Source organism: Ascaphus truei, chromosome 5 (genome assembly GCF_040206685.1).
Source record: "Ascaphus truei isolate aAscTru1 chromosome 5, aAscTru1.hap1, whole genome shotgun sequence".
Classification (NCBI taxonomy): domain Eukaryota; kingdom Metazoa; phylum Chordata; class Amphibia; order Anura; family Ascaphidae; genus Ascaphus; species Ascaphus truei.
In genome coordinates this window covers 181,067,973-181,087,774 of record NC_134487.1, presented here as the reverse complement: position 1 = coordinate 181,087,774, position 19,802 = coordinate 181,067,973, and the positions used below count along the sequence as shown (strand labels likewise).

The following is a 19,802-nucleotide window of genomic DNA, read 5'->3' as shown; positions in this document are numbered from 1 at the left end:
ATCGCGGCCAGCATGAGCGCGCCCACTTAGCGCTAGCCTGGCCAAGGCCTTGGAAGAGAATAAGTACAACGCGCAAACGAACAGTGTTTTGGAGCCTTTTTCATACCTTACTGTTGATTTGTGAGTTGTACTTATTCTCTTCTAATAGAATTTGAGTTTATACTCTATTACACTATTGCGTTTTTTTCTTTTTACCTTTTCCTATTTTCTTTCCTTGTGAAAGCAAATAGGTTTTTTTTTTGAAGCGTGTCCCTGACCCAACCTTTTTCACTTACCTCATGTAAGTGATTTGTTTATATATCACATTTATTCACCGTTTTTGCACATTTTCCTTTTACCATGTATTAGTGATTTTGTTTGCGCCCTAGTTTTTGTTTCATTCATATTCCCCAAGACAATTGAAAACTTTGCCTCTCTGGGAGCAGCACCACTTTTACTTATTTAAAGTGATCAGTTATTTCACTGAATAATTAATTTGTGCATGTTTCACATCACTCAAGTCACCTTTCATAAAAGCAGCATTCTTTCAAACAAACATGCTACAAATCTGGTTCTTTTCCCATCTTTCTTGAGCTTTTCTAAGAACCACTCCCAGTTTCAAAACTTGGCTTGGGAGAAAATCTGTGTGGCAATCAGGAGCCGGGTAACATAGAAAGGATTAGTATGGGCCTGCTTTGTAAATCCACTCTCCTTGTTTTAGATCTCCTTCAACACAACTGTAGTGCTGCTTTATGGCAAACGTGATTACCTTCCATTTAGTAGCACACCAACCAAGTTACAGGACCTTAAGGGTCCAGACTAAAGGCAATGGGAACAGCATTACAGTGGTTTTTATTTCAATCCAGGATGCAACTGTGCATTTCAATTACTCCCCCCAAAATTGTGACAAACACAGGAAAGCAAAGTAAAATATTCAGCATGTTTTATTTATTGATTTCAAGTTGAAGCTGATGTTACATGGGCTGAATCATAAGACAGCAAAACTATTATTTCCTATGAAGAAAATGGCAACTTTTTATATGTCAAGAAATATTAGGATTGTAAGGAGAGGTCTCTGATATGATGAAAAACAAAGGTAAGAGTGTTAGGTTGTTGTTTTGGGGGGGGGGGGAGGGAAGTGTGACATTAACAAAAGTGTTCATCAAAACAGTGTCAGTGATGGCAAATGAAAGGTGATCTAATAACGCTAACATGTTTAATATATTAAAAGTTTGTTGCTGGAGCCTTTAAAAATCAGCATTCCTCCCAGAAGCCTATATGAGTGTAACTCCTATACTGTTAATATCTTTTTGAAAGGTCCTGCTGTGTGTGTGTGTGTGTGTGTGTGTGTGTGTGTGTGTGTGTGTGTGTGTGTGTGGCGCTGAACGTGCAATGTGTGTGGCCAGCGTGAGCAAGCGCCTGCTCGGCGCTTAGCTGCTTGCAGAGCAAGCAAATATGAATTTGTCGTCCGCAAGCGCGTCACGTGTGCGGTTCTCCCAATGAGGGCGAACCAGCTCTGTGACGTCATGGCCGCGCCCCCCGAATCTTTGTAAAAAGATATTAACAGATATGTATAATTACATTATGGTGGGTAAAAAAAAAAGTGACAAAAACCCTACACCGTATAATAGCATACAGCAAATGAAAATAATCACTTGTGAGCACATTCACATGTCTCAGACGGGTCTGCAACCCGGCTTTTCACCGTTATCTCCTAGCATACAGCGCTTCTACTGCAGCAAGGGATTCTGGGAAATTACATGTAAATGAGCACAAAGGGTCACCTTTTGCTTCAAGTCCATATTGACATGAGCTCCTATAAGCATGTCATTTCCCAGAATTCCTTGCTGCAGTGGATGTGCTGTATGTTATACGGTGGAGGTTTTTTGTCACTTTTTTTTTTACCCACCATAACTTATCTAAGATGTGGGTGAAACCTATCCCAGTTTCAGTTTGCAAACCAGTATAACCAGCCTCACACTGATGAGATCCAAAAGGTCAAAACAGCTGTCTGTGGGTAGGTTTACTGGCTTTGCATTTTAACCCAGGCTGTTCTGAATGCCTGTGTAATGCAGCAGGCGTAAGCAAGGGTCCATGTCAAAATGGATTTGAAGCAAAAGGTGGCACTGTGTGTGCATTTGCATGTCATTTCCCAGAATCCCTTGCTGCAGTGGAAGCGCTGTATCCTAGGAGATAACGATGAAAAGCAGGGATGCAGACCTGTCTTGAGACATGAATGTGCTCATAAGTGATATTTTAAATTTTATTATTTTTTATCTAGTTTATAAAATTCTCATTTTCTTCATTATTATGTTCCGGGGGTTACCATAGTAACCATTAGACTCCATTGGGTTCCGGGAGAGCTCCATTTTAATCCCCCCCCCCCAGACGTTTAATATTTCATACTCTTATCTCTTTAACGGAGCATCAGATTTGCCAAATGAAAACAGTATTGGGAAGGGCAAGAAGGGGACGTTAAAAAAGGAAATGCTAAAGAAATGGTGATCAGTGCGGATTGCTGCTTTAAAAGTAGCAAGACAGTTAAGTAATAGGTACTGTGGTGCTCCAAAAATCAAATATGACTATAACAGCTTGTTTTGATAAATCCGATAAATGTCAGGATGCTTGTGTTGTGTCCATTTCATATAGTGCTCATGAAGACAATTGATAAAGTTGATGGGACTCTCTGCCTAGTGGTATCCACTTGATAACCACAAATATTGACACACTTGTATAACCCAAACAATAATGAATATAATTTAAAAGTAACAAACTTGTATAATCATTTATCCTGAAAATGTTTTGTAAACATATCCTGAAGTGTGGTGCTGTCTTGCTGTGCTTAGCTCTGTTTTATCTCCTTTCTTATGTAGCCAGGTCCCCCTTACCTCCGATGCGGGTGCGGGGGGATAAGGAGGCTACTGCCGGGTGCCAGCAGTCCTGCGGGCTCGCGATTGGGTCGCCAGAGCTCCGCGGCGGGACGCCGATCAGGGCGCTGCCATCTTAAAGTACCATGCGCATTCAGTGCGGCAGCCATTACATATCGCGCATGCGCAATAGCATACAGGGCGCATGGGCAGAAGGCATAAGTTGCGGCGGCTATCTTATAATAGGCTCCGGAGGGAACTACACTTCCCATGAGCCATAGGGCAGGAAACCATGTGACGCGCAGCGGCCAATAGGGCTCCCTGGAGGGGAGATTGCTACAGTTTGGCGTGAAGGCAGTTTGAGCAGGACACAGAAGGTGAAGGTAGTGTCCGGGTGCCAGTGGCTCTCGGACTAGGCCCAGATTGCCCCTTAGGTCCCAGTTAGGCCCCAATCACTGAGGCCCCAGATAGGGTCATCTCGCCATAGCAGTGTTAGGCAACGTTCTCCAGAGGCCACACTGTGACTTGCGGGCTGGGACCAGACCACCCACGATAAGAGACTCTTAAAGGTGAGACCCTCCAGCGGGAGTTCACCCCACGCAGAGGCGGACACCTTCGCGGACAGAACTACGTCGGTTGATCAGACATTGGAGGGAAAGGACACCAGGGATATTGGTGCCAAGCACCCTATGTACTTTGGGGACGCTCTCTCGGGTGTATGGTATTGGGTGTTATATGTACTGTGTGGTACAGGCTGCCGTATTCTATGTTGTAAACCAGTTGATATATACCCCATGTGTGTGATTACTATTGGTATTGGTTCCTGTGAGGGGCTTATCCCGCTACGCTGGGTTCCCTCGCAGGTGGAGGAGCTGCACCGAGGTGAACAGATCACCCCAGGCTCCCAGTGGCAGAGGCTCAGGCCCTCTGGTAGCCAAACAGGTAACGGCAGTTCCTTTAGTGATGGGGAAAGGGGGCTACATTTGGATGCGATGCTAAGATTCAGACCTGGGGTGCCCGAATCAGTAGTGCAAATTGAAAAAATAAAAAACTCCCTTTCCAAGCAACAGGTCCGCGACTAGGCCTTGGAATTCAACGAGTCTCCCCGCCACGTGGTCGCGGTGGGGGACGTGCCGTTCGACACAACCCTTCGGGAAGTCCTTGACCAACTTAGGCCTTTGCCGGGTTTTGCCAACGCCCAGCAAATAGGCTGAAAGTGGGATCCCACTTTCCGCTGGAACATCATTATAATGGCAACGAGCCACGAGATACGTGAGTGGAAATGTGGAAACTACAGCGCTCCCCTGAATTACTAGTTGATACAAATAGTATTAGGGACTGAGATGGTCAAATACTAGCCCTTGAATTTGTCCTCCAATATGCAGCTCAACCTTGAAATGCGCTCACCACTCTTCCCTGATCACGAGATACGTGAGGCCGATACCCCACGGGCCCTACACTTTCCGGGAGCCCTGCTGTCCGTTAATCTTTCCTGAACTGTCAATATCAATAGCAACGTCCACTCCAGGACTCACACCCGTAGTACCGTATCAAGCGGAAACTCCACGTCCTTCCTTTACCCCAGGGAAATACGATGCCTTGCTCGGTGTTAGTTACTCTACTCTGATCCACTCCTACATCAGTCCAGGGACTACGCTGGAGGTACCCATCCCGACCGAGACCCCACAACCATTTATATACCCACAGAGAGTACAGTGCAAGTACAGAACACGATGCCAGCCCAACTACCACCGTCGCCTGTCCGCGGGAAACTCAGACTTAGGGTTGACCCTGCCACAACTGGTGGAAGCCCTAACACAGTCATCGCAGTCCCATCACTATCGCAAGCTAAAGGCTTTCCCTGCGACTCGGCCTGGGCCTTTAGGAGAGGAGGAGTTTGAGGAATGGATATAAGGGATCTGTCTGAAACATCCTGGATGAAGTGATGTCATCTTGTCTGAAGCTACCACGGGGCTCGGGATATATCAGAGCCTCCACTTCCATGTGGTGGGTCTTGTTGGTATTCACTTGCAGTATATTTAATATTTAATCGTACTTGCACCACACCGTCAATGGGGGAGTCTTCATTGCTTAGACTCAACAGCTTCATCTTCTCCGCTGACTGCAAGGGCAGATGTTTCAGGTTCTGGTCGTAGAAGGATGGTCCTGTGACCCTGAATCCAGCAAGGCCTAGGAATATATACCTTCTACGAGGACTCTTATAATTGCGGCCGGCCCCACCCGACTGTAGGCGTCCGGTTGGGGTGCTTCGTCTGGGCTGGGCTCCGGAACGCTCCCCAATAGGGGAGAGTGATTGTGTCGTCTGCACGGTGAAAGTTGAGGTACTAGTGGTGGGTCTTCTGGGCTTTGAGCAGTCCCTAGAGTTTCGGCCACAGTTGTAGCACCGGATATCATGGTTGGCATTGAGGCCAGGATTGGGAGCCGAGTTCCTAGGCACCCTGGGGGTGGAGACAGGCGCCGCTGAAGGAGTGTCTTTGGCAGTTGGTTGACAGTTGGTTCTGCCCAGAAGTCTGCAGTACCATGTCCTACGGTCCCTGCTCGACACCCACGAACACCAAGGGGTAGATAAGATCTTCGGATTAGTGAGGGAACGATTCTTCTGGCCCAAGATGCGGGAGTCCGAAGAACGCCATTGCCAGAAGTGCTTGAGGTGTATCCAGCGGAAGACGCTGCTCACACACGTAGCCCCAATGGGCCATCTAAAAAGCTCCGGTCCCATGGATCTAGTCTGCATGGACTTCTTGTGCCTAGAGCCCGATTCAAGAGGCATCGGGAATGTCCTGGTAGTGACAGATCACGACCCTCGCTACTCTCAAGCGTTCCCGACAAAAGATCAAAAAGCTCTCACAGTCGCCAAAGTTCTGTGGGAGAAATATTTCATACATTACAGTCTGCTGAATCGGATGCACTCCGACCAGGGAAGAGACTTCGAGAGCAAGCTTATCAAGGAGCTTCTCAACTTGCTGAATATTCAGTATTCTAGAACCACTCCATATCATCCAGAGGGAAACGCTCTGCCGGAGAGGTTCAACCTAACAACATTGCAAGACATGCTAGGCACCCTAAAGGGCTCTCAGAAAGCCGAATGGAGCAAGCACGTTGAAGCGCTGGTGCATGCGTACAACTGCACCAGGCATGAATCTATGGGGTACACACCATACTTCATGATGTTCGGGTGAGAGGCAGGACTGCCTGTAGACATCCGTCTCTGGGCATCTACTGATGGGGTACCCAATATGGCTCACTACCGATATGTGAAATGACTTCAGGATAACCTGCACCGCACCTATCAGCTAGCGGGAAAGGCCTCAGCCCATCTGAACGCATGCAACAAGCAACGGTATGACCACAAGGTCCACTATCGGAAACTTTGGCCCGGAGACGCTGGTCTCCTGCGCAATCTAGGACGACTGCTGGCGCGACGGGATCTTCGAAGTAGAGTCCCAGATGCCAGGCCTCCCTGTCTACTGCATACAAGACACGGATGGCAGGGTAAGGGTGTGGCACAGAAACCACTTGTTGCCCATTCCAAGTGGGAGAAAGTGACCCTGAACCAGAGACAATAATAACTGCTAGTGAGCCAGAAGAGTCCGCAGAGATTCCCGCTTCAGTAACAGAATCCACCCACGATCCTTTGGAAGGAACCTCCACCAACTACAATGGAGACTGGTGGGCACCTCCCGAAGGAGCACCGGGTAATGGGCCTGTGCCTCATGTACCCTCACAAGTGGCTTCAACAAGCCATCCTCTGGATCCCAGAAGCCCAAGTTTTGTGCCAAGTAGAGACTTTGCAGAGACTGAGTTGCCTCTTAGAGATGGGCCAAGGCACCAGGACTATGATAGACTCTCCCAAGTGGGAAATACTGAAGAAGAGCCTTGCAAGAGCAAGCGAGCGAGATGTCCTCCCACTAGAGGGGCATATGATTCGTTAGGGGCACCCTATTAGGAGTCTCAGCAGTTGGCTAGGAGCAAGCTAGCCTCAGTTATAAATATGTTTGTTGCAATGTACAACATTATTTAAAGTTATGGATGTGTTAAGTTGTATCATATACCTGCATTTTTATTATTTAAATGTTTGTGGTATGTTGTTCCCAAGCAGGGACGTTGGAGTCTCCACCAGAGAGAGGATGTAGCCAAGTCCCCCTTATCTCCGATGCGGGAGCGGGGGGGGGGGGGGTGAGGAGGCTACTGCAGGGCTGTCGGGTGCTGCCAGTGCTGCGAGCGGACCCGGATAAGAGCAGGGAATCAGGCAGGCTGGCGATCAGGTCGCCGGAGCTCCGCGGTGGAACGCCAATCATGACGCCGCCATCTTAAAGTGCCGTACGCATGCGCAGTCAGTGCGGCGGCCATTACATGTTGCGCAATAGCATGCGGGGCGCATGCGCAAATGGCATAAATTGTGGCGGCCATCTTATAATAGGCTTCACAGGGGAACAACACTTCACATGAGCCTTAGGGCAGGAAACCATGTGACACACAGCAGCCAATAGGGCTCCCGGGAGGGGAGATTGCTACAGTTGTTACGCGAAGGAGCGCGCGGAGGCAGTTGGAGGCCAGTGGCTCCTGGACTAGGCCCAGATTACCCCTTAGGCCCCAACCACTGACAGTTTGTGGCTGCTACAGAGAAAGGCCCCCAGATAGGGATATTTCCCCATAGCCATAGCAGTGTTAGGCAATTGTGTCAAGATGTCGCACGGTGACTTGCGCCCTGTGGGCTGGGACCAGACCACCCACGATAAGAGACTCTTAAAGGTGAGACCCTCCAGCGGGAGTTCACCCCTCGCAGAGGCGGACGCCTACGTGGACAGAACTACGTCGGTGGCTCAGACGGATCCTAGTTATTATTCGGCAGTACCCGGGTACTGGAGTACCCGGGCAGGTACCACATCTAAGTGCACCAACGGTCCACGGGGTAGCGCTACTCCCTACACTTTGGGTGGGACGGACATTGTGGGGAAAGGACACCAGGGATATTGGTGCCAAGCACCCTATGTACTTTGGGGACACTCTCTGTGTATGGTATTGGGTGTGGTACAGGCTGCCGTATTCTATGTTAGTAAACCAGTTGATATATACCCCATGTGTGTGTTTACTATTGGTATTGGTTCCTGTGAAGGGTTTATCCCGCTATGCTGGGATCCCTCACAGGTGGAGGTGCTGCACCAAGTCAACAGATTACCCCAGGCTCCCAGTGGTGGAGGCTTAGGCCTTCTGGTAGCCAAACAGGTAAATGCAGTAATTCCTTTAGTGACAGGGGAAAGGGGGCTACACACACACACATATATACATATATATATATATATATATATATATATATATATATATATATATATACATATATATATATATATAATCTTTTAACAAGGAGTGTGCCTAAATTGTTATCATTGGGGTTAAGCAAACAAGATTGACAATCATCACCACTAAACTATTTGTCTGTTGTAAATATAAACAGATTAACATTTTCAGATGTTCAAAAAAACAACCACTTAAATTCCGCACTCCGTTTCCATTTCTCTTTTTTTTTAATGGACTTATACTACTGATGAGCTTGATTTGTGATGCACCAACTCACCACATATCTCTTTTTGAGACTAATCCGTGGCCAAGGGAACCGGCTGATCCGAGGCGGATCCAAAACCGCCAGAAATGTTTTTGCATTTTGCAATGCATTATAATTAGAAGTATTATAAGGTCAGTGTCATGAGCCATAAAACAACTTATGTTTGTAACTGGCTTTATTTATTTATTTATAAAATGTTTTACCAGGATGTAATACATTGAGAGTTAGTTACAAGTATGTCCTGGGCTCAGAGCTATGATGACAGATACATGGTTACAAATACATTGTTACATTAAGTGAGCAAGGTTATACAGTACAATAGATACAAGACATTCCAAGCGCGCTGCCTAGGGGTCACACTCGACTCCTCTCTCACAATCTCCTGTCACATTCAAAACGTCTCTAAATCCTGTCGCTTTTTCCTCCGCAATATTACAAAGATACGCCGTTTCCTCTGTTGCTCAACTGCTAAAACTCTGACTCAGGCCCTCATTCTCTCCAGTCTCGACAACTGTAACCTGCTGTCCGGCCTTCCTGCCTCTCACCTGTCTCCCCTACAATCTATCCTAAACGCTGCTGCCAGAATCACTCTACTCTTTCCTAAATCTGTCTCAGCTTCTCCACTGCTGAAATCACTCTACTGGCTTTCTATCAAATCCCGCATCTCTACTCAATTCTCCTCACTTTTAAAGCTTTACACTCTTCTGCCCCTCCTAACATATCAGTCCTAATTTCTCGCTATTCACCATTCCGACTCAAGGATGTCTTTAAGCTACCCCCTTTGTATCTAAAGCCCTCTCTTGCCATAAACCTTTCTCACTGACTGCCCCACACCTCTGGAATGCCCTTCCCCTCATTACCCGACTAGCACCCTCTCTATCCACCTTTAAGACCCACCTTAAGACACACTTGCTTAAGGAAGCATATGAGTAGCACCATGACTAATACTATACACATGATACATAAAGCTTGGCCCCCCTGCAGACGCACTTACCAGAACGCCCTCCTACTGTCTCTGTACGTTCTTCCTACCTACCAATTAGATTGTAAGATCTTCGGAGCAGAGACTCCTCTTCCTAAATGTTACTTTTATGTCTGAAGCACTTATTCCCATGATCTGTTATTTGTTATACATGCGATTGTCTCATGTATTACTACTGTGAAGCGCTATGTACCTTCATGGCGTTACATAAATAAAGACATACAATACAGTAAGAGATAATATGTTATAGATGAATGTAACAGTTACAGACCAGATTAAAATCTAAAACAGCTTTAGTTTTGAAAGAACTCTGATTGGTGGCGGCTGTGAAAGTCTCCGGTAGATTATTCCAGTTGTGAGGTGCACAGTAAGAGGAGGAGGAGCGGCCGGATACTTTGTTGAACCTTGGGACCATGAACAGTCTTTTGGAGTCAGATCTCAGATGATAAGTGCTGCATGTGGTAGGGGTGAGGAGCTTGTTCAGATAGCTGGGTAGCTTGCCCAGAAAGTATTTTAAGGCAAGACAGGAAAGATAATCTTTGCACCTAGACTCAAGTGCTGACCAATCTAGTTCTTTCAACATTTCACAGTGATGTGTGTTGAAGTTGCATTGGAGGACAAAACAGCATATTGAATTGTAGAGAGTATCAAGTTTGCTAAGGTGGGTTTGGGGTGCCGTGCCATATACTATGTCCCCATAGTCTATAATTGGCATTAGCATCTGCTGTGCGATACGCTTTCTGACCAGGAGACTTAGGGAGGATTTGTTCCTATAAAGTACACCTAGTTTGGCATAGGATTTGGATGTGGGGGTTTCAATGTGCATCCCAAATGTTAAATGGGAGTCAAACCATATGCCCAAGTATTTGAAGCTAGTAACAGGATAGGATGGTATTAGCGTTGGTTCTGATCTGGAGCTCATTCATTGGAAGCTTTAAAAATGTAGTCTTGGTCCCAGATACCATTCTTTCAGTCTTGTCAGTGTTTAAAAACCGTTTGTTTGAGGAAATCCAATTTTCGATTTTCAAAAAGTCAGATTGAAGTACGTGTTCAAGGTCGGAGAGGCTAGGGCTGCGTGCATATAAGATTGTGTCATCTGCATACATGTGTATTGAAGCTCCCTTAGGTTGCGCTTATAGTGCCATGCGATGGCGACGCGATGTCGCTCCAAAACAAATCAATTGACAACATCGCATGCGCTTATAGTAAGCGCGACAGAGCGACTGAAAAATTGGAAGCCGGGTCAATTTGATTTTTTAGAGACAGTCGCCACATGTGACTGTCTCTAAACCAATCAAATTGCGCAGCCCGCCCCCTTTAGTGACGTCACTGGCCTTGTCGCCAGCGACGTCACTAAAAAATCAAATTGCAACTTTCGCTAGTGGCGACGGGTGACGTCATCGGTCGCGTCGCCAGCACTATAAGCGCGGCCTTACAAGCTGTGGGAAGATCATTGATGAAGCCTGAGAAGAGTAGGGGCCCCAGAACAGAGCCTTGCGGGACACCGCAGGTGATATCCAAGGGGTTGGAGTTAGAGCCAGAGATGGACACATGTTGAGATCTAACTGATAGGTAGGACTGAAACCAGTTTAAACCATGCTTCCCTATTCCAGAGCTCTGGAGTTTAAGCAACATAGCATGATCAACAGTATCAAAAGCCTTTGCAAAATCAAGGAATATTGCACCAGTAAGTTGTCCCAGTTCCAGAAACTTTCAGTCATCCCTAACCCCTTTAGTCCAGAGACTGTGAAGCAATGTGTTGCAGGCCCTTTCAGAACTACATGGGTAACGTTCTCAAAATTAGACTTATTTGTGAATCATGAATACATTATTTCTTTTCTCCATAACTTTGTTCATCTAGAATCGTTTTGCAGTTTTTTTTACCCACCATAACTTATTTAAAGTGTGGTTGAAACCTATTCCATCTTCAAATTGCAGAGCCAGTACAATCATCTTCACACTGAGACCCAAAAGGTCGAAACCCCGCTGTATGTGAGTAGGTTTACTGGCTATGCACTTAACCCAGGCTGTGCTCAAAAGCTGTGTAATACGGCAGGCATAAGCTTATAGGGCTTCATGTCAAAATGGATTTGAAGCAAAAGGTGACTATGCTCACTTGCATGTCATTTCCCAGAATCCCTAGCTGCAGTGGAAGCACTGTATGCTAAGGCTGCGGTCCCAGTCACTGCCACAGCGCACGGCTCGGCGTGCCTGTGTGTGTAAGCACCGCCCCTCAATGGGGAAGGGCCCAGTACGCACCTTCACGCTGAAGGTGCAGCCGCGCCGTGCTGCAAGATTTTTTAAACTCAATGAAATTGAATTTAAAACTTGCGACGGAGGCGTGGCCACGCCCCCACTGGCGGTTCACCCAATGAGGGCGAACCTGAGGCGTGACGTGATGGCCACGCCCCCGCAAATCCCCGAGCACGCCCCCTCCCGTCGCAAACTCCCTCGCTCCCTGTCAGATCGCGGTTAGCGCTGTGCACGCGCCGCCCCTCCCCCCCCCCCCCGCCGGGCGCGCGTATCACAGTTATGACTGGGACCGCAGCCTAAGAGATAATGACGAAAAGCAGAATTGCAGACCTGTCTGAGACGTGAATGTGCTCACAAGTTGTATTTTCATTTGCTGTTTGTTAATGTGTGAAATTCAAAACGATGGTATTGCTGTAGCTTTTGAGTAGCTGAACATAATAAGCACATACAACTGAAAATACAAATTGATGGTAGTAAAATCCATTGACTTTTCTTTCCAAACTTTTGGAATCCTGATTAATCGGGAACATACGATTTTAACTTTTTTATGAAGTGTATACCCATCACGTATCAAGTTGCCCTTCATATTTATCTGCTTTGTTACTTTAAAGAGAAAAGGGGGAATAAACATTTTTTTGGATGCATGAATTACTGAAAGATGTTACATAACTATTGTAAAAACCCTAAATCTAAAGCAATTGGTTACCATGTTTAGATGTTTATTAAAGAATCATTTAAAACTAATTCTACTGACCTAGTTTTATTATCATTATAATAGGTGCCACTTCTCTTCATTTAATCTTATTGGAAAAAATCCAGTAGGGTTACTTTGAAATTGGGAGGTACAGGCAGTCCTCGGTTATCCAACGGAATCCGTTCTGGAAGCAGCGTTGGATAGTGAAACCGCTGTAAAGTGAGTCCCATGTTAATCAGTGGCGGTGAGCGTTGGATAACGCATCCCGGCGTCGAAAACCGGCCCTTGGGGTTGCATTGTAAAGCGTTGGATATGCCATTCGTTGTAAAGGGAAACGTTGGATAACGAGGACTACCTGTAGTGTCAAATAATTGTTGCGTTTTGCCCTCCTTCCATGATTTGGAACATTCATTTACATGGACTGATTGATTGTGCCATGTGAGTGCTTATCCGGGGTAGACCAGAGAAATCATAAGAGCAGACATCTTAAAGGTGATCCGTGTAAAAACAAAAAACAAAAAGGATTTTTGACTTGCAATATACAAGAAGCACTCGGCCATGACGCCTTGCTTAACCTATTCAGATGTGTTTAGCCTGTGGGCTGGAAAGCAATATACACGAAGACCCTTTTTGCATCAAAGGGAGCGTATGAAATGACGCCTATAGAAAATCCTATGCATTCCTCTTTAGCTGTCTGCGACAGTGGTGGCCATATTTAAGAGGGACCTCAAATTATTTAACATTCATATTATTATTTCATTTCAAAGCGCTGAAGAATTTCAGCATTAACACGCTTCGAACTTTACTTAAAGTGTCATCTGTTTTGCTATACATAATGTATGAAATAAGTTATATTCTGACAAGAGGGGGGCAAATATGCCAGCTGAAAAAAAGAAACCCCTCCCAACCATTCTATCCCAGGGGTTTTACAGGCTGAGAGGTGCTCTTAACTTTGCAGCTACAAAGCTTTTGACACTTTGATGTCTCGCCTAATCCCAAAATAAGATTTCTTGCTTAGAAGACGTCTCGGGATTTAGAGGTGCAATTTTTACGTACATTATAAGGTTTTGTTTTCTCCCACCTAGTAATCCTTTAATCTCTTGTATTTCGCTGAAATGTCTTCACCTAACAATGAACATTTTAAAACCGGTATCTTCAGGGTTACCTCTGCGGCAGCTCCGAAACGTGGCATTCTTTCCTCTCCATTTCAACGCTGTTCCAGGGGTTCGTGTGTAATGGCTGTATTAACCCTCTCTCTTCTGGAGGAATTTGCACTGCCAAAGGGTTAATGGTGTTCAGAGATTGTTTGTGTGTTGCAGAGCACAGGGGAAAAAATAGTGGCTGCCTGTTTAAAGATACAACAGGAAAGCACAGTTATCACAATGAATGTGAAGCAAAGATCGCAACTTCTAAATTCAGTCAAACTGTTTATACTTCCATTTAAAAAAAAGTTGATTAAAAACTGTTTTTTGTATTTTTTTTTTTTTAAAGCTGCAATCCCCGCAGAAGCTTATATGAGCCTAATGCATAAAAAAAATAAAAACATAAAATAAAAGTGTTCTGGTCTCCTGTTTCTCAAATGCTTTGCTGACGGAGCTGCTCAGTGAGTTAAGACACTGACTGGCATTGAGGCAGCGGAACCTGGTTCAATTCCCGGTGTCGGCTCCTTGTGACCTTGGGCAAGTCACTTTATCTCACTGTGTCTCAGGCACCAAAAACATAGATTGTAAACTCTACGGGGGAGGGACTGTGCCTGCATAATGTCTCTGTAACGCGCTACGTAAAAAACTAGCAGTGCTATACAAGAACAAACAAATTATTATTATTATGACGTGCCAGACCGTGTGACGTGATGAATACATCATGGGCACCCAAAAGGTTACGGTCAATTTTTTTTTTAAATGCGGGTTAGCTGGGATTACTTGTTTAAAATTTTTTAAAAAATCCTAAATCTACACTCATAGTTTTGATGGAATATGTATGTCTGTGCTTTCCATTTCAGATTCCCCATTTCAGATTATTACTTTTATGTAATCCCTAAATATCATGTACAGTAATAATGAAACTGTGTGTTGCGAGGCCTTTCTAACGCTGAAGGGGTTAAGGTTTTGAATGTCACTACATATCAGCATAAGACAAATAAATGCATTTAATTAGATGTCCAGAAGAAAAAGAAAAAAAAGGGGGGGGGGGGGTGGTATATGATAAAGAGAGGAATACACCCTGAGCGTTTAATATTTCTCATTGTTTACATGAGAAGAGATTCTCCCGCAAATGTACTGTAAACTGAATGATGGATCTCTCCGCTGACCTCTCCCTCTTCACTCTGGGCTTATCTACCACTGATTATCTGCTGCACTCCCCTAACAGGGAGTAATCCTTCACACCTCCTAACTGGGCCACCTGCACTCCGGCTCTGGGTGCCAAACTCAAAGGATGGGGTTGCCATTAAAGGGGCAGTACCAGCACTTAGAAACTAGAGAACAAGAAACGTGGAAAAGAAAAGATCATTTTTAACTACATAATTAATAATAATAATAAGGTTTAACACAATAAATTAAATAAAAGTTGCCGGCTAACATTGTTTGATAAGGATATAAGCGGGATGATGATACTGTTCTTATGATATTGTTCTTATGATATTGTTCTTATGATACTGATATTAATATTATTGTTTATTATTGTTCTTATGATATTAATATTATTGTTTATTATTGTTCTTATGATACTGATATTATGCGATCTGAGCTTATATTTGATGTTTTGGTTGTATTGTTATCACTAGTGTTCTTGTTATTTTAATTGCTTTATGATTTGTAAAGTCTGAAAATATATACATCTCCATAAACAAATAAATTAAAAAAAAGGAGGGGGGGCAGTCCCTTGGACTGAAGTGAACTGATGGCAGTTGCATGTTTAAAGGGGCCAGTCTCTGCTAGGATGAAAGATTACAGTGGCACGTTAAAGCTGCAGTTCAGGCTCCCGTGTTTTTTTTTAGTTTATTTTTTATTTTTTATTTTTTTTTTTTTTTTACTTCAATAGTTTCAGTTATGCAATCTCTACTTACCTAAAAAACTGCATAGCTGCCGGTCAATGCGTTCTCCGTCTATTGATTGGCAAAGTTTGGCGACATCTTTAAATATGGGGAATGTAAATCGTTGCTATAGGAACAAGCATGCTTGTTAAAATAGAATACAAGAAAATTGATCTTTCAAAGTTGTTTTTTTTTAAAACAGAAAATGCTAAAAGTATTTTTTCTTACTACAGAACTGATTTATTAAAAAAAAAAAACACACATGCAGGATATTGCATGAACTGCAGCTTTAAATAAATTAAATAAAGCATATTGAAACCTTTTTTGTTTTTTAATGGAGAATTATTCAATATTATTATTTTTTTTTAAAGCTATTAACATTTCCACAGTAAACAAAAGCTTGGGAGGATTAATGTCTCTGGGGGATTACCCTGTTCCATTCCTCAGACACACCGGTATGGAAATAGTTCTTTTTGCCCAGTTCTTAGTTTGCAAGGCGAGTATCAAAGCCACAATTGGTCAGATAAATAAGCACAAGTACAGTAGTCTGATCCAGTGTTCCCAGAGAAAAGCAAACCATTAATGTATCATGATATACTGTACAAATAAGTGCAACAGACAGTCTAAGGGCAGTTTAATATTTCTAAATCAGCCTAATATACTGATAAACCGGCATAAAAAATAAAAAAGTTTGTGTTTAAAAAATTATAATAATTTAACCTCCTGCATGGAATTGCCTCTTTAAAGGGTAAAACATGGGCGTTTGACAGCACATAAAACCAGACCAATGTAAGCGTTTGAAAGTATATATATTTTTTAGTATTTAAAGTATTTTTTTTAAACTTTAATGTCTTCCCTGTGTTTACAATCTGTACCTAATCTCTATTGTGATTAAAACTATTTGTAAACTGTTATATTCAGGGAATTTCTTAATCCCAGCCCGTTTGTCTCCTTTTGTTTGAACTAATCTGCCATCATTAGCCATGAAAAATGATTATCAGATTAGAACTACACAGACCAAAAGAACATGGGCCCTTGGAAATAGAATTTGTAAGCAGCGATCACCCCTTGTATGTATCCCCATTTACATTTTTCTTTGTATCGGGGTGCGAAACTTGGAGTCCCAGAAGTTGAACCACCACTTTTTTTTTGGTGTACATTAAAAGTATATGTTCCTGTCCTTGTGTTTATTTTTTTTAATCTGATCATTGAGGAAATATAAGCATTGGAAATATTAAGCATCCGGGATCTTAAAATGGAGGGGGGCAGGATAACATGATAGAAGTTAAACTTGTGAATAGGGTTCTGACTGACACACACACTCACTCACTCACTGTCTCTCTCACACTCTCTCACACTCACTCTCTCTCACACTCTCTCTCTCTCGATGTCACTGTGCTTTGAGCCATTGATTTTGGTTCTACACTGGACTATATATATCTTTAACAGATGAGCATCATATATTGCCAACATGGGGTTTTCTAAAGATGTTATCATTATTTCTGTGACATGGGCTTTTAACTCTTTCCAGCAGCAATGGATAAAATATCGCATGTCCTCAGGTAATGTGTATGCAAACCCCAACCGGGTCATTTCACAGAGGAAGGTGTGAAGTAAGGCATCGATTATAGTGGGCGTGCGCCTGTCGCCCGAGCGATGTGTGCACTCTAGGCGTGGCGGACGCGTCGCCAGGCTGGTTCGCCCTCATTGGCTGAACTGCTCACGTGACGCGGCTGTCGCACAAAAAAAAACGAAATTTGTCGGCTCAAAATTATGCAGAGCAGTCGCTCTTCATCGCGTGCACTGTGGCCGGCCCCATAAAGCTGATGCATTTTGCTTGCGTTGTGCGCACTATAAGGAAGAAGGAGCGGCTCAGTGAGTAAAGACACTGACTGGCACTGAGTTTGAAGCAGGGGAACCTGGTTCAATTCCCGGTGTTGGCTCCTTGTGACCTTGGGCAAGTCACTTTATTTCCCTGTGCCTCAGGCGCCAAAAACATAGATTGTAAGATCCACGGGGCAGGGACCTGTGCCTGCAAAATTTCTCTGTAAATCGCTACGTTAAACTAGCAGCGCGCTATACAAGAGCATGCTATTATTATTATTATAATCACGGCCTAATGCTGAAGTTGGACTGAACAAACACACGAGTCTGGGATCTAATCCCGCCATAATAATATAACACATAATGGGAATAATCTTCCGACATAAAAGTAACAGGAAAAGGAGTCCCTGCCCGAAGAGCTTACAATCAAAGTGGTAAATTGGGAGAGCGTAGAGAGACAGTAGGAGGGATTATTGCTAGCGGGTGCCACAGAACCACAATTTTCCTCAGCCGCCATTTTTTAATTTTGAAATGTTTTGTGCAACTTGATCTTCAATGTGTAAGGTGCAGTTTGATGTAGACTTTTTTTTTTGCAGTGTTGCCTCCGTTTTGATTTTCTCCTAGCTGCTTGACTACTGATCACTGCCTCATTGGAATCACTGCAGCACTCGTCCGTTAGTTCTAAGTTGCTAACGAAAGCAGAATGTACTGCCAGTGCTGTGACGCTTGTGGTTGTAGTTCTGCATGTGAGAATAAACTTGAAAAGGTCTTGCAGCACATATAACTCCTGCAGAATTTAACATTTTAAAAATGGTGAATAATAGTAACATTTTATTTCACAGTTTGGGGAAACATGAAAATGGTGATGTAAATGAGAAATGTACATTAATTCCCAGGAATGCCTATGCTGTATTCCAGGTTAGTGCAACATAATCTGTTTAATATTTGTTACTGCAGCAGTCTTGTAGAGAGATTCACAAATTGTGTGTCTGGACAATACAAATATGTAGTAACTATTTTTTCCGCAGGTCCTGGGAGTTCCTGCTTTTATCTAGATGTAATAATATATATATATATATATATATATATATATATATATATATATATATATATATATCAACAAGAGCTAAAGATGATACAGTATACATCTTCTTCTTCATCTTTAGCCCTTGTCGATTCACTGCTGGATGATGCCCTACCCAATTATCTATATATACACACACTTTCCCCTATGTTGTGAAGAAATGTAATTATGTGCATACCTGCCCTGTGTAACATTTCGGATGTTCTGTGCATATTTCTCTGTGTACTTTCCATGGGCCCTCTTCAATGTGCTGTGGCGCTGCCTGCCCTTGCTGAAGAAGATTTGAGTCCCATTCATTTGAATGGAACTGAAATCTTCTCCTGGACGGGAAGACTTCTAAGTAGCAAATTAATTAGGGGCTAGTGTTTGTATATAGTACAGTGTTGCTCTTAGCTCTCTCTGCACATAGTACAGAGAGTCCCCCCCCCCCTCTCTCTCTCTCTCTAGCACATAGTATAGCTCTCTCTCTCTGTTCTGCACATGGTATAGCTCTCTCTTTCTCTCCTTCACATAGTATAGCTCTCTCTCTCTCTGTTCTGCACATGGTATAGCTCTCTCTCTCTGTGGGTGTGTGTGTGTTCTGCACATGGTATAGCTCTCTCTCTCTCTCTCATGCACACAGTATAGCTCTCTCTCTCTGTTGTGCACATGGTATAGCTCTCTCTCTCTCTCCTTTCTCTCCAACACATAGTATAGCTATCCTCTCTCTCTGTGTGTGCTCTGCACATGGTATAGCTCTCTCTCTCTCATTCTTTCTCTCCTTCACATAGTATATAGCTCTTCTCTCTCTGTTCTGCACATGGTATCTCTCTCACTGTTCTGCACATGGTATCTCTCTCTCTCCTGCACATGGTATCTCTCTCTCTCTCTCGCACATGGCTCTCTCTCTGTTCTGCATATGGTGTGTCTCTCTCTCTCTCTCTCTCTCATGGTATAGCTCCTCTCTCTCTCTCTCTCTCTCCTGCACATGGTATAGCTCTCCTCTCCCTCTCTCTCTGTGTGTGTTTGTTCTGCACATGGTATAGCGCTCTCTCTCTCTCTCTGTTCTGTACATGGTATAGATCTCTCTCTCTCACATAGTATAGCGCTCTCTCTCCCCCCCCCCCTCTCTCTCCTGCACATAGTATAGCTCTCCCCCTCTCTCTCTTGCACACAGTATAGCTATCCTCTCTCTCCTGTATACAGTATAACTCTCCTCTCTCTGTTCTGCACATTGTATATCTCCCTCGCTCTTTCTTTCCCTCTCTCTCGCAAATAATATACCTCTCTTCCTCTCTCCCTTTCTCTCTCTGTTCTGCACAGCACCTGCTCCCTCCCTCTTTAGGATTCTTCCCCCCTCACTGGGATCTGCTCCGGATCCCCTGTGCTCCACTTCAGATCTTTGTGTTTCTCAGTCACTTCCCTTTTGTTTGCTCCACATCTGTGCCCCGATGCGCTCCCCTCCTCCAGCCGGTGGTCAGGGCTCCCGGGCTCAGAGAGAGGCGCCGGTGCATACACAAGG

The 19,802-nt window shown here is 44.2% G+C and overlaps 1 protein-coding gene and 1 long non-coding RNA gene across 5 annotated transcripts in view; one reads left to right on the top strand and one right to left on the bottom strand.

The window, feature by feature from the left end:
* LOC142495643 (uncharacterized) overlaps positions 1 to 19,802 on the bottom strand; it is a 30,401-nt gene that overhangs the window by 3,412 nt on the left and 7,187 nt on the right. For all 3 annotated transcript variants that reach the window (XR_012801783.1, XR_012801784.1, XR_012801782.1), the window contains one exon: positions 13,525 to 13,704. This is a non-coding gene — a long non-coding RNA (uncharacterized LOC142495643). The remainder of the gene's footprint in view (positions 1 to 13,524; positions 13,705 to 19,802) is intronic.
* TET3 (tet methylcytosine dioxygenase 3) overlaps positions 17,898 to 19,802 on the top strand; it is a 91,867-nt gene continuing 89,962 nt past the window's right edge. The window contains exons 1-2 of one of the 2 annotated variants that reach the window (XM_075601378.1): positions 17,898 to 18,135; positions 19,604 to 19,801. The gene's annotated coding sequence lies outside the window, so the exon portion shown is untranslated. The remainder of the gene's footprint in view (positions 18,136 to 19,603; position 19,802) is intronic. The other variant, XM_075601379.1, reaches the window with a different exon arrangement.